This window comes from Micropterus salmoides, unplaced genomic scaffold (genome assembly GCF_014851395.1).
Source record: "Micropterus salmoides isolate LMB-PRFRI ecotype aquatic unplaced genomic scaffold, ASM1485139v1 Ms_hic_scaffold_2, whole genome shotgun sequence".
NCBI classification, from domain to species: domain Eukaryota; kingdom Metazoa; phylum Chordata; class Actinopteri; order Centrarchiformes; family Centrarchidae; genus Micropterus; species Micropterus salmoides.
The window spans coordinates 54680139-54690339 of NW_024041150.1; the positions used below are offsets into that span (position 1 = coordinate 54680139).

The 10201-nt window shown below is 36.6% G+C and overlaps 1 long non-coding RNA gene across 1 annotated transcript; it reads right to left on the reverse strand.

The window, feature by feature from the left end:
• Window positions 1-796: 796 nt before the first annotated feature.
• On the reverse strand, window positions 797-2641 carry LOC119912773. Its single transcript, XR_005446227.1, has 4 exons — window positions 2616-2641; window positions 1184-1222; window positions 947-1048; window positions 797-848 (listed from the first exon to the last, which is right to left on the reverse strand). It is a non-coding gene; the product is annotated as an uncharacterized LOC119912773 (long non-coding RNA).
• Between the last annotated feature and the right edge of the window lie 7560 nt (window positions 2642-10201).

The following is a 10201-nucleotide window of genomic DNA, read 5'->3' on the forward strand; positions in this document are numbered from 1 at the left end:
TGTTAAATAGATGCTCTGTTGTTTCTACAGGTGCATCTCAGTTTTTTAAATTCATAATTATAATTAAAGTTATAAATATAATATATAGAAATTGACCTGAGAATCAATTCAAAACACCTGCAAATGTTTCCTGATCCTTTAATCTCTCAGTCTGGTTCAGTTCAAATAAACATTTCTAAGATATTGTAATTTTTTAGATGCTCCTGTACATTTATGGGTGTCTATCGTGGTGAAACTAATGGTGAGTCGCTCTAAAGGCTGCTGTTGCAAGGAATTGTGGGAAAGCATTATCTCCTTTCCTTTCATAAAGAACTGTCCAGTGTAGCCTTTGCTAAAGGAGCTAAGAAAGGAAGCATTTAACATCCTTTACTTACCATTTAGCATTGTCACAAAAAGTTCACACTTTATTTGTGTCAATGACCCGTTTCACCACATGAAAGGAAGAAGAAGTTGTTGAAGGTGCGAAGAGCTCTGGAGGTGTTAAACCTCTACAGAAATATAGGTGTTAAAATGACTGCATATCAAACAATAACAGCTGATACAGAAATAACAGTAAAAACTAATACATGTTTAACTACAACACAGCACTAGCACATTAAAGTGCCTGACAGCAAGTTCATCAAGCTAAATGTCCCATATATTATCATAAAATAATTCAAATAATAAAACATTTATCAGTTCTCAGTGTAAATTACCTGTAATGATATGAGCTGTAACTACACTGTGGTCTCTTATTTGTTTGGTTTGTTGACGGTGGCGTAGAGGTCGCTGGGATCAGCTGAGGCTCCAGCAGAAGAAGAGGAAGCTTTCACGCTGCTGTAGGTCACTGTGTTGTTGTCAGGTAGTCTCTGGTTACCAGGTAAATAAATCACAGAGAAATATTTCAGCTCTAAACTTACAGGTTATGTTAATCAGTGTGAACAAATGTTGGTGTGAATGTTCTCACCTCGAGCTCTGATGAGAAGAACAGTAATCACAGTAATTAGGAGGAGTTCAGCCACACGCATAACCAACATTATGTAGTCCAGAGCAGAACAATCTGCACGAGCTGTAGAACAGAAAAAATAATAATTAAGAACTAAATAAAAGACTAAAATAAAATGTTAGATTCATGTGTTTATTATGGGGAGAGAAAGAGGCTGACAGGAAGACAGAGAGACTCCAAAGAAAGATGAGTTACTACCTTGTAGTTTTGTTGCAGTATCGTTGGTTGTTGTTGTGCCTGTAAGTCGAACAAAAGACAAAACACTGATCAGTCCTGGCTAAATAAGCTCTGAAGAGAGCTGCACAGGTGCAGCCCAATCAGCCTCCCTGCCTGCAGCCTCCTGCAGGAGAAGGAAGGGGTCGTAACATCCCCCCCTTAAGAACAAGGTTCTTCTAAGAACCTTGAATTTGGCATAGAGCAGTTAGCAGTACAATATACACTCATAACCATTTATGTGTGTGTATGTGTGTTAAAAAAATAAAATATATTAAAAATAAAATAAAATAATAAAAAAGTAAGCGTGTGTGAGTGTAAAAAAAATATTTTAAAATAAAATAAATAAAACTGTAAGCGTCTGTGTTAAAAAAAATGTATATAAAAATTTTATTAAAATAAAATAATAAATAAAACAGTAAGTGTGTGTGTGTTAAAAAAATAAAAATATATTAAAAAAATAAATAAATAAATAAAACGGTAAGCTTGTGTATGGGTGCGTGTGTGTGTTTAAAAAACTAAAAATATATTAAAAATAAAATAAATAAATAAACAGTAACCGTGTGTGTTTAAACAAACATACATATAGATATTAAAAATTAAAATAAATAAATAAATAAAACGGTAAGCGTGTGTGTATGTTAAAAAAATATATTAAAATAAAATAAAATAAAATAGTAAGCGTGTGTGTATGTGTGTGTGTGTTTAAAAACAAAAAATATTAAAATAAAATAAATAAATAAAACAGTAAGCGTGTGTGTTAAAACAAAAATACATTCAATTCAATTCAATTTTATTTATATAGCGCCAAATCACAACAACAGTTATCTCACAGCGCTTTTCATAAAAGAGCAGGTCTAGACCGTACTCTATGATGCTATTTACAGAAGCCCAACAGTTCCCACCAAGAGCAGCACTAGGCGACAGAGGCAAGGAAAAACTTCCTTTTAAGAGGCAGAAACCTCGAGCAGAACCATGGCTCAGGGTGGGCGGCCATCTGCCTCGACCGGTTGGGGTGAAGGAGAGAGAGGGGGAGAGAGAGAGGGAGAGAGAGAGAGAAAGAGAGAGAGAGAGAGAGAGAGAGAGAGGAACAGAGAGAAAAAGAGAGGGATGGAAGGAGAGAGAGAGGGGAGGGAGGATGCCTACAAGTAAGTAGAGTAAGTGAGACTGACAGAATAAGAGAATATCTCCACCCACAGCCGAGTGTCGCTCTGACATTCAGACTTTAGACTCCAGAAGAGGAGAGAGAGAGAGAATGTAATCACTTTCCATTTTATGATTTATACTTTGATGACTGGCTTTATAACTTAAAAATCAACATATAAAATCAATAAAAAAGTTTGTTTTAGTTCATGTATGTGGAGAGAAAGAGACTGACAGGAAGACACAGAGACTCTAGAGAAAGATGAGTTACTACCTTGTAGTTTTGTTGAAGCATCATTGGTTGTTGTTGTTGCTGGTTCAGTTGTTGTTGGTTTAGTTGTTGTTGTTGTTGTTGCTGGTTTAGATGTTAGAGATATTGCGAAAGAAAGAAAACAAGAGTAAAGTTCATCACTGTGAAAAGTCATCAAATAAACAAATGTTTTGGTGGTTTTAATCATCTTGAACAGGGGTGTGTTTCCCAAAAGCATCGTTGCTGACTGCGGTAGCAACTTCCTTGGTTGGAACTTTGCAGTTGCGACGCAACTGTTTCCTAAAACCCTAGTTGGAACTACGGAGGTAACTAAGTTGGTAACTTACACGGTACGAACCATCGTTAAGCGACGCAGGTGTTCCCTGAAACCATAGTTCAGACGAACGTTCGCACCAACTGTTGTTAAGTTGCATAGTTGGAACTACAGCTCCTGACCTGTGGTTAGAAGCTTAGTTCACGGTGACTACGTCACAGAGAGCAGAAAATGCAGTGTTAGGAGGTGGATGTGATGTGTTTTAAGCAGGGAATGTTAGATAATCCTGCTGTACAAACATGTTTAAGGTCAATTTAAAATAAATGTATTTGTAAAAGTACTTTTAAATGTATTTGTGGGGTCATGGGTAGGGTTGCATTGATTCAGTAGGCTACTAAGTATCTCAGTGTAGACCATCTACAAACAGCAGGTGTTTTTCTCACAGATTACCCGTCTGCTCACAATAACTTAATTTAATATTAGTCACCCAGTACAAAGGTTAAAGGACAAAACGGAGAATGTAAAGACAAGACTTTTAATATTACCTACATGTATACGTTTCTGGGCCTCTGGGGAAGATGGGTGTTCTCTAGTCTTCATTACAAACATAAAAAGGGACAGCATAAAATCCATGAAAGTACTGTAATGAATAAATCCCTGAGAGTTTTCGTTGCCTTTATAACAAAGATAAATAGAGAACTCACGGGAGTCGTATCTGTCTCAATAGAGAACATGCGTAAGCTCAGACACTTAGCGCACTGAGCTGTTCTCAAAACCTAGATGTCAGATGCCAAGAGATTCATAATAGTGTTACAGTGTTGACACAAAGATACTAAACCTATTTCACTAAATGTCTTGGAATCGCTAATAGTTCTTAATTTTTTCTTCTAAGTTCTAGCCGATATTTAGGCTAAATAAAATGATTAGGTTATATATTATTTATATTGTTGATTTCATTAACGCTATTGTTGATTTTCTTGTTATTGCCGGTACGACAATAATATAAAAAGCCTAAATAATAAGTTAGCAAAATAATGTCACTTAATATCGGTCACAACTGACATATTTAGGCAGAATATGACGTTTTGTGAGTTTCGTGCTGTAAAAGTCAGACGAACACACCTGGAAACATGTTAGTTCGAACTACGTTTGCTCAAACTAATTAGTTCAAGGTATGACAGTTTAGGGAAACGGTCGTATTTCAGATGTTTGTTTGTGTAACGATGCATCGTACCAACATAGTTCAACGTTACCTTACGTGGTTGTTCGGGAAACGCACACCAGCTCAGCATATTCTCACCTGTTTTCTCACCTGAGGACTGAGGGCTGAAGGTGAACAGCTGCACTTTTCCAGAGTCACCATCTGTCACTTCACACTTCAAGTTAGACTTTGATTTGTTAATAAAATGAGAATCCAGGAAAGACACAGCGGCATAGCAGAAAGACTGTGATGTCTTCATGTCTTTGTTATCTTTGTCCACATCTTTACCCTCATACAGCCACTTCACTGTGTGTCTACAGAACTGTCCATATGTCGACACAGAGCAGGTTAACGTCACCTTATCAGCGTCCTTACGTTCAGTCACTGGTGAAGATGGAGATATTGTGAGAGAAAGACAACAAGAGTAAAGTTAACTTCATCACTGTGATCATAATTATTGTAATGTTTCAGTATATTGTTCTAACAAGACAGTTTGAGCTGAAAACTTTATGATGGAAATACTCACTGTTAACAACAGACAGATGAACCAGAGAGTCTGGAGCTTGTTGTCCTGATATGAACTGTTGACAGTAATAACGACCAACATCCTCGACTGTGACCTTCTTTATAACCAGAGAACAGTTCTCTGTAACACTCAGTCTGTCTGATTTAGATTTGGCATCTTTGTGAATCTGCCCAAGTTCAAACAGCGTTAGTGCTGATCTGCTTCCTGAACCACTAAAGATCCATGTAGTATTTTCACATTTTTGCTGACCGTCTATCACATTTTCACAAGGCAAAGTGACTTCATCTCCAACTCTGACAGTGAAGGAGAGGGGAAGTTTTCCAGCTGCTGCTGTGGGAGAAAATGATGAAAAATAAAAGTGAAATGAGAAAATGTCTGTTATGTTCATAGTTAGTGACGATTATTTCTTTATCCTTAGTTTCCAAGAGTTCACTAAACTCACCACATTAGAAACAACAGATTTGGTTTTCTTAGTTAAATCAAATGTAGCTAATAAAGAATCTTTAATAATATTGATCAAGTTATTTTTTACAATGTGCCTTCCATTTATATATGTGATATATGTATTCTTACCTGTAAACTGAAGCACCGCTGGAAGAAATAAAGAAATCCATTTGAACTCAACCATCATGATTCTCTGAGTCTCTCCTTCTTCTGTCTCTTGTTCTCGTGCTCAGAACTGTCTGAGTTTCTAAACTAGTGCTTTAGTAGAGAGACGCAGCAGCTACTTCCTGTGGTTAGGATGATGTCACTTCCTCATAGTGACTTTTAGTCTGTTTTAGATTTCAGTCTCTCTGAATTTCTTGTCGATGTCCAAACAGCCAAAAATTACAAGTACAAGTTACAATTTTCACTTTTACATTTTTGAAATGTAGTTTTCTCTCATCCACAGTGACTGACAGAGACCCCAAATTCTTGATCAGCAACATGAGATGCAGCCATCAGAGTTCACACTTTGTTCATTCAGGTCTATTTGTGACAATGACGTGTTTCACCAAGCGACAAGAAGAAGAAGAGGAAGCTGAAGGTGTGAAGATTGTTAGTTAAGATAAATGTTTGCAATGATGCAACTTGTTTTCTTCAGATAGTGTTTATTAGAAAACAGACAGGATCCATGGTGATGTTTGACAGCACACATGAACAGACAGGTGAAGAGTCAAACTCCTCTCCCACCAGAATCTGACTCCTGATGTCCATGGTGCAATATGGTGATACTGTAGCAGCTGCTGAAGAACACAGATAAGATGATATTTTACTGCTCTGAGATCTGCTGGTTCCTCATTTTATCTTTGCGGCTCTTTTTTTCTGAGAATTGAAGCTCAGCAGAAGTTGAATCAGGAAGACATCGTTCATGCTGACTCTAAAAAAGTTACCGTAAGGCAGGATGTTGCCAGCAGCTGGGGGAAAACAATGTTTTATGTTTCGCAGCATTGGTGGCTGTAAACTGTACTAAAACTCTCTACTGCTAAATAAGAAAAATAAAGTTAGCTTCTGCCTAATTCATACACGAACGGCAGATATGCTTAATGCTTTGAATGTGCCATGTTGGCTACAACTCATTTCAGTGTACAAAATGAAAATATAAACTAGGTGTTGCCATTTAGGTAAATGCTGTTTCATGAAAGCATTGGTGATTGTGAACTTTGTTAATTTGTTCTCTCTAATCATCTAAATTAATCAATATGAAAAGCTAGGTTACCATACAACCCTTTCTTCTTTCCTCTCAAGGTGCTTTGCTTGAATTTCTAAGCCCAGTGAGCCCACCTCCAAAAGATGTCTCCACAGATGAATGTCAGGTGGATGTGCTGACTGTACAGTGACCTCTTTCATCTTGTTGGATATTTTTGAATTTTTGTGTTCCTAATTACAGACATAGCCTACAGTATTTTTCCAGCTGTTCATCAGGATGGTGGATGTGTTTTGCATTTAAAATAATTAATTATCATGAATGTGTTTTCATAATAATGATATAATATTTTTGATTAAAGTGTATGAAATGTGTCAGTATGTTCCTCACCAGCTTCCCTTGCTAAGCATTAACTCAGTCCTCCATTAGGGTCTGAGCTGCTTGTATCTGATGCTGCCTGTACATCTCTGGCTGTGCTTTTACTGGAGGTAAGAGATGTGATTGGACCAGCCCAATGTCAGTATAGGCCGATGCTTGATCGTTAAAAAAAACAGTTCGGCCAATATAAATAAATAATTTGACTTGTAGCCTACTGGATGAGAGGAGCTCACTGCTGTTCATCAGAGGAAGAAAACCGAAACTGAAAACACTTGTGATCAGACAGAAATATCACCACAATTCCACACTAATGTTCACTTCAGCACTTCTGATAAAGTGCAGATCACATCCGCTTTAGAGGGAATGAAGCATCCTGGAGCAGAGAGACAGTCAAACAGAGCAAAGTGTCTCTGAGCGAGTGGGAGAGACAGCAGGACACAGAGGACAGGTGTCATGATGTTCTCTCACTACTTTACTCTTTGTGTAACAAATACACTGACCGACAACATTTATAATTAAATGTATTGATTACAATTTTGCCAGGGACAATTCACAAGTCGCGGATAAGCCCTGAAGCTGTGAGCAATGCTCTCTCTGTCTCTCTCTCTCTCGTGCTCTTCTAAAACTCATTATTTCGAGTAGCCTCCGCTCTTTGAAGACCTGCGAGACAGGCTGCATCATGAAGATTATTGCATATTAACATGGAAAATATTTTTGTTGCTGTTGTTGAGTTACATTCGGGGCTAAAGCCGCGGGAAAATGACCTGGAGACGTCGATGGCAAAGCCTTTGGTTTTGCTGTTGTAAACACAACTGTTACTGTTGTATTAAGTACTTTTATCATTTTTAAATATAATTTTAATTTAACTGCTCTGAATTGAATGACAAAATTAAAAAGGGCTCATAAGTATAATTTGAAGGAATAAGTATCAGTACAAGCCTTTTTAACGATTTTATAAAGGCACACTATGTTTTTTTTAATACTGTAACAATGATAGTTTAAAGTAATAGTAGCAGACTCTTCTTCAAACTGGCCTAAACTTTGTTTTTAAATAGTTTTTAGTCATATTACAAAAATAAGAGCAGACCTCTTGAGGCCCGTGAAACCTCAAACTGTAAGAATGAAGTGAACAGAGCACTATTGTTTATATTTCTGTGGGTAGAAGTAATTTACTTAATTTAAGTAAGATTACTTCTACAGGCTACACACAGCAATATAAACAACTGTGCATGCTCTCTTCACGTCGTTCTTGTAAAATACATCCAACAAAAGCACAGCGCTGCAAAACCCCACTTACTAATCAATAAAGGTGTCTGAGAGTGAAGGCTGGATTTTTAATTTCCATGAGCTGTAAGCCATAATGATCAAGATTAAAACAACAAAAGGCCTGAAATATTTCACTTTGTGGAATGAAGCTAGAAAGTTTCACTTTGACTTAAATTATGTAAATAAAATAACTTTTTCCTGATATTCAAATTTCTGAGATGCACAATCCACCTTCTTCTTTAATTTAGGGAAGTCAGTTTTGAAAAGACAAATGGTGTGTCTCCGCCTCCCTGATGGAAAAGTGACCACAGACTCAACAGAGATGAGGAAGCATAATGGATTACTAACTAGATCATCTTTGTATGAACTTGTAAATGTACTTAGTTACACTCCACTACTGGAAGTATTTAAATTCATGTGCAAAAATATCAGTCTGTTCAGTAGATGTTGAGATTTCTTTGAATTAAAAACAAAAGAAACAGAAACACAGACTGACCTCACGATGGCGCTCTGGAGTCAACAGCCAGCAGAGAGCTCTCTCTGTCTCTCACAGTATAGCTTTGTCCCTAACTCTTAACCATCACAACTAAATGACCCAAACCTTCATTGAACTTAAACTTATTTAATCTTCACCCTAAAACACTCTTTTAAAGGTCTGTCCCAAAGTGAGGACCAGACAAAACGTCCTCACTCCCAAGGTCTCAAACTCTAATTGGTCCTGAAAATTATAGTTATAGACACAAAATTTGATTTCATGTAATCAATAATTATTTCAATAATCTTCAGGCTGTTCTTTGTTCAGCATGTTTGGAGATTTAAAATGTGTCTGTGGACGAACTGAACCTGGAAACTGTGGTCATGTTTGTCCTCACAACATAACATAAAACCATGAAACATTAATAATACAAACATTGTAATGGTAAAAAAAATCCATCCTCTGTCCTTTCCTAAACACTTTTCCTTGACTTTGATGGAAAACGTCATGAGGTCAAGGAAAGATGTGAAGGAGAATTCATAAAAGACAACCGCGGTGCTCAGAGAACCAGGCTGCACTTACACCAGCTTCTTTTTAACCAACTTTATTTATAACACGCGGAAGATGAGTACAGTGACAAACTCAATGCTGCTCACTTCAAAAGGTTTCCTGTCCAACACAGAATCACACCTCCTAAGAAAGGATGTTTCATTTGGTACATTTAACCATCAGTTAGGCTGCTCATAGGAAGTAACAACAACATAGATACTGCTGAAAAAAAAAAAGGATTAAAATGCTGACACAATATAATAACAAAATCAATATACAAGTAGAGAAAGTTGAGTGAATTATACTCAAACATAAATATAGAGTTTCCTGGGATGGGTGCTTTTGATATTTTTATACATTTGTTAAATAGATGCTCTGTTGTTTCTACAGGTGCATCTCAGTTTTTTAAATTCATAATTATAATTAAAGTTATAATATATATAAAAATTGACCTGAGAATCAATTCAAAACACCTGCAAATGTTTCCTGATCCTTTAATCTCTCAGTCTGGTTCAGTTCAAATAAACTTTTCTAAGATATTGTAATTTTTTTAGATGCTCCTGTACATTTATGGGTGTCTATCGTGGTGAAACTAATGGTGAGTCGCTCTAAAGGCTGCTGTTGCAAGGAATTGTGGGAAAGCATTATCTCCTTTCCTTTCATAAAGAACTGTCCAGTGTAGCCTTTGCTAAAGGAGCTAAGAAAGGAAGCATTTAACAGCCTTTACTTACCATTTAGCATTGTCACAAAAAGTTCACACTTTATTTGTGTCAATGACCCGTTTCACCACATGAAAGGAAGACGAAGAAGAAGAAGGTGTGAAGAGCTCTGGAGGTGTTAAACCTCTACAGAAATATAGATGTTAAAATGACTGCATATCAAACAATAACAGCTGATACAGAAATAACAGTAAAACTAATACATGTTTAACTACAACACAGCACTAGCACATTAAAGTGCCTGACAGCAAGTTCATCAAGCTAAATGTCCCATATATTATCATAAAATAATTCAAATAATAAAACATTTATCAGTTCTCATGTAAATTACCTGTAATGATATGAGCTGTAACTACACTGTGGTCTCTTATTTTTTGGTTAGTTGACGGTGGCGTAGAGGTCGCTGGGATCAGCTGAGGCTCCAGCAGAAGAAGAGGAAGCTTTCACGCTGCTGTAGGTCACTGTGTTGTTGTCAGGTAGTATCTGGTTACCAGGTAATAAATCACAGAGAAATATTTCAGGTGTGTGTTAAAAAAAAAAATATATTAAAATAAATAAAATAATAAAACAGTAAGCGTGTGTATGTTAAAAAAAA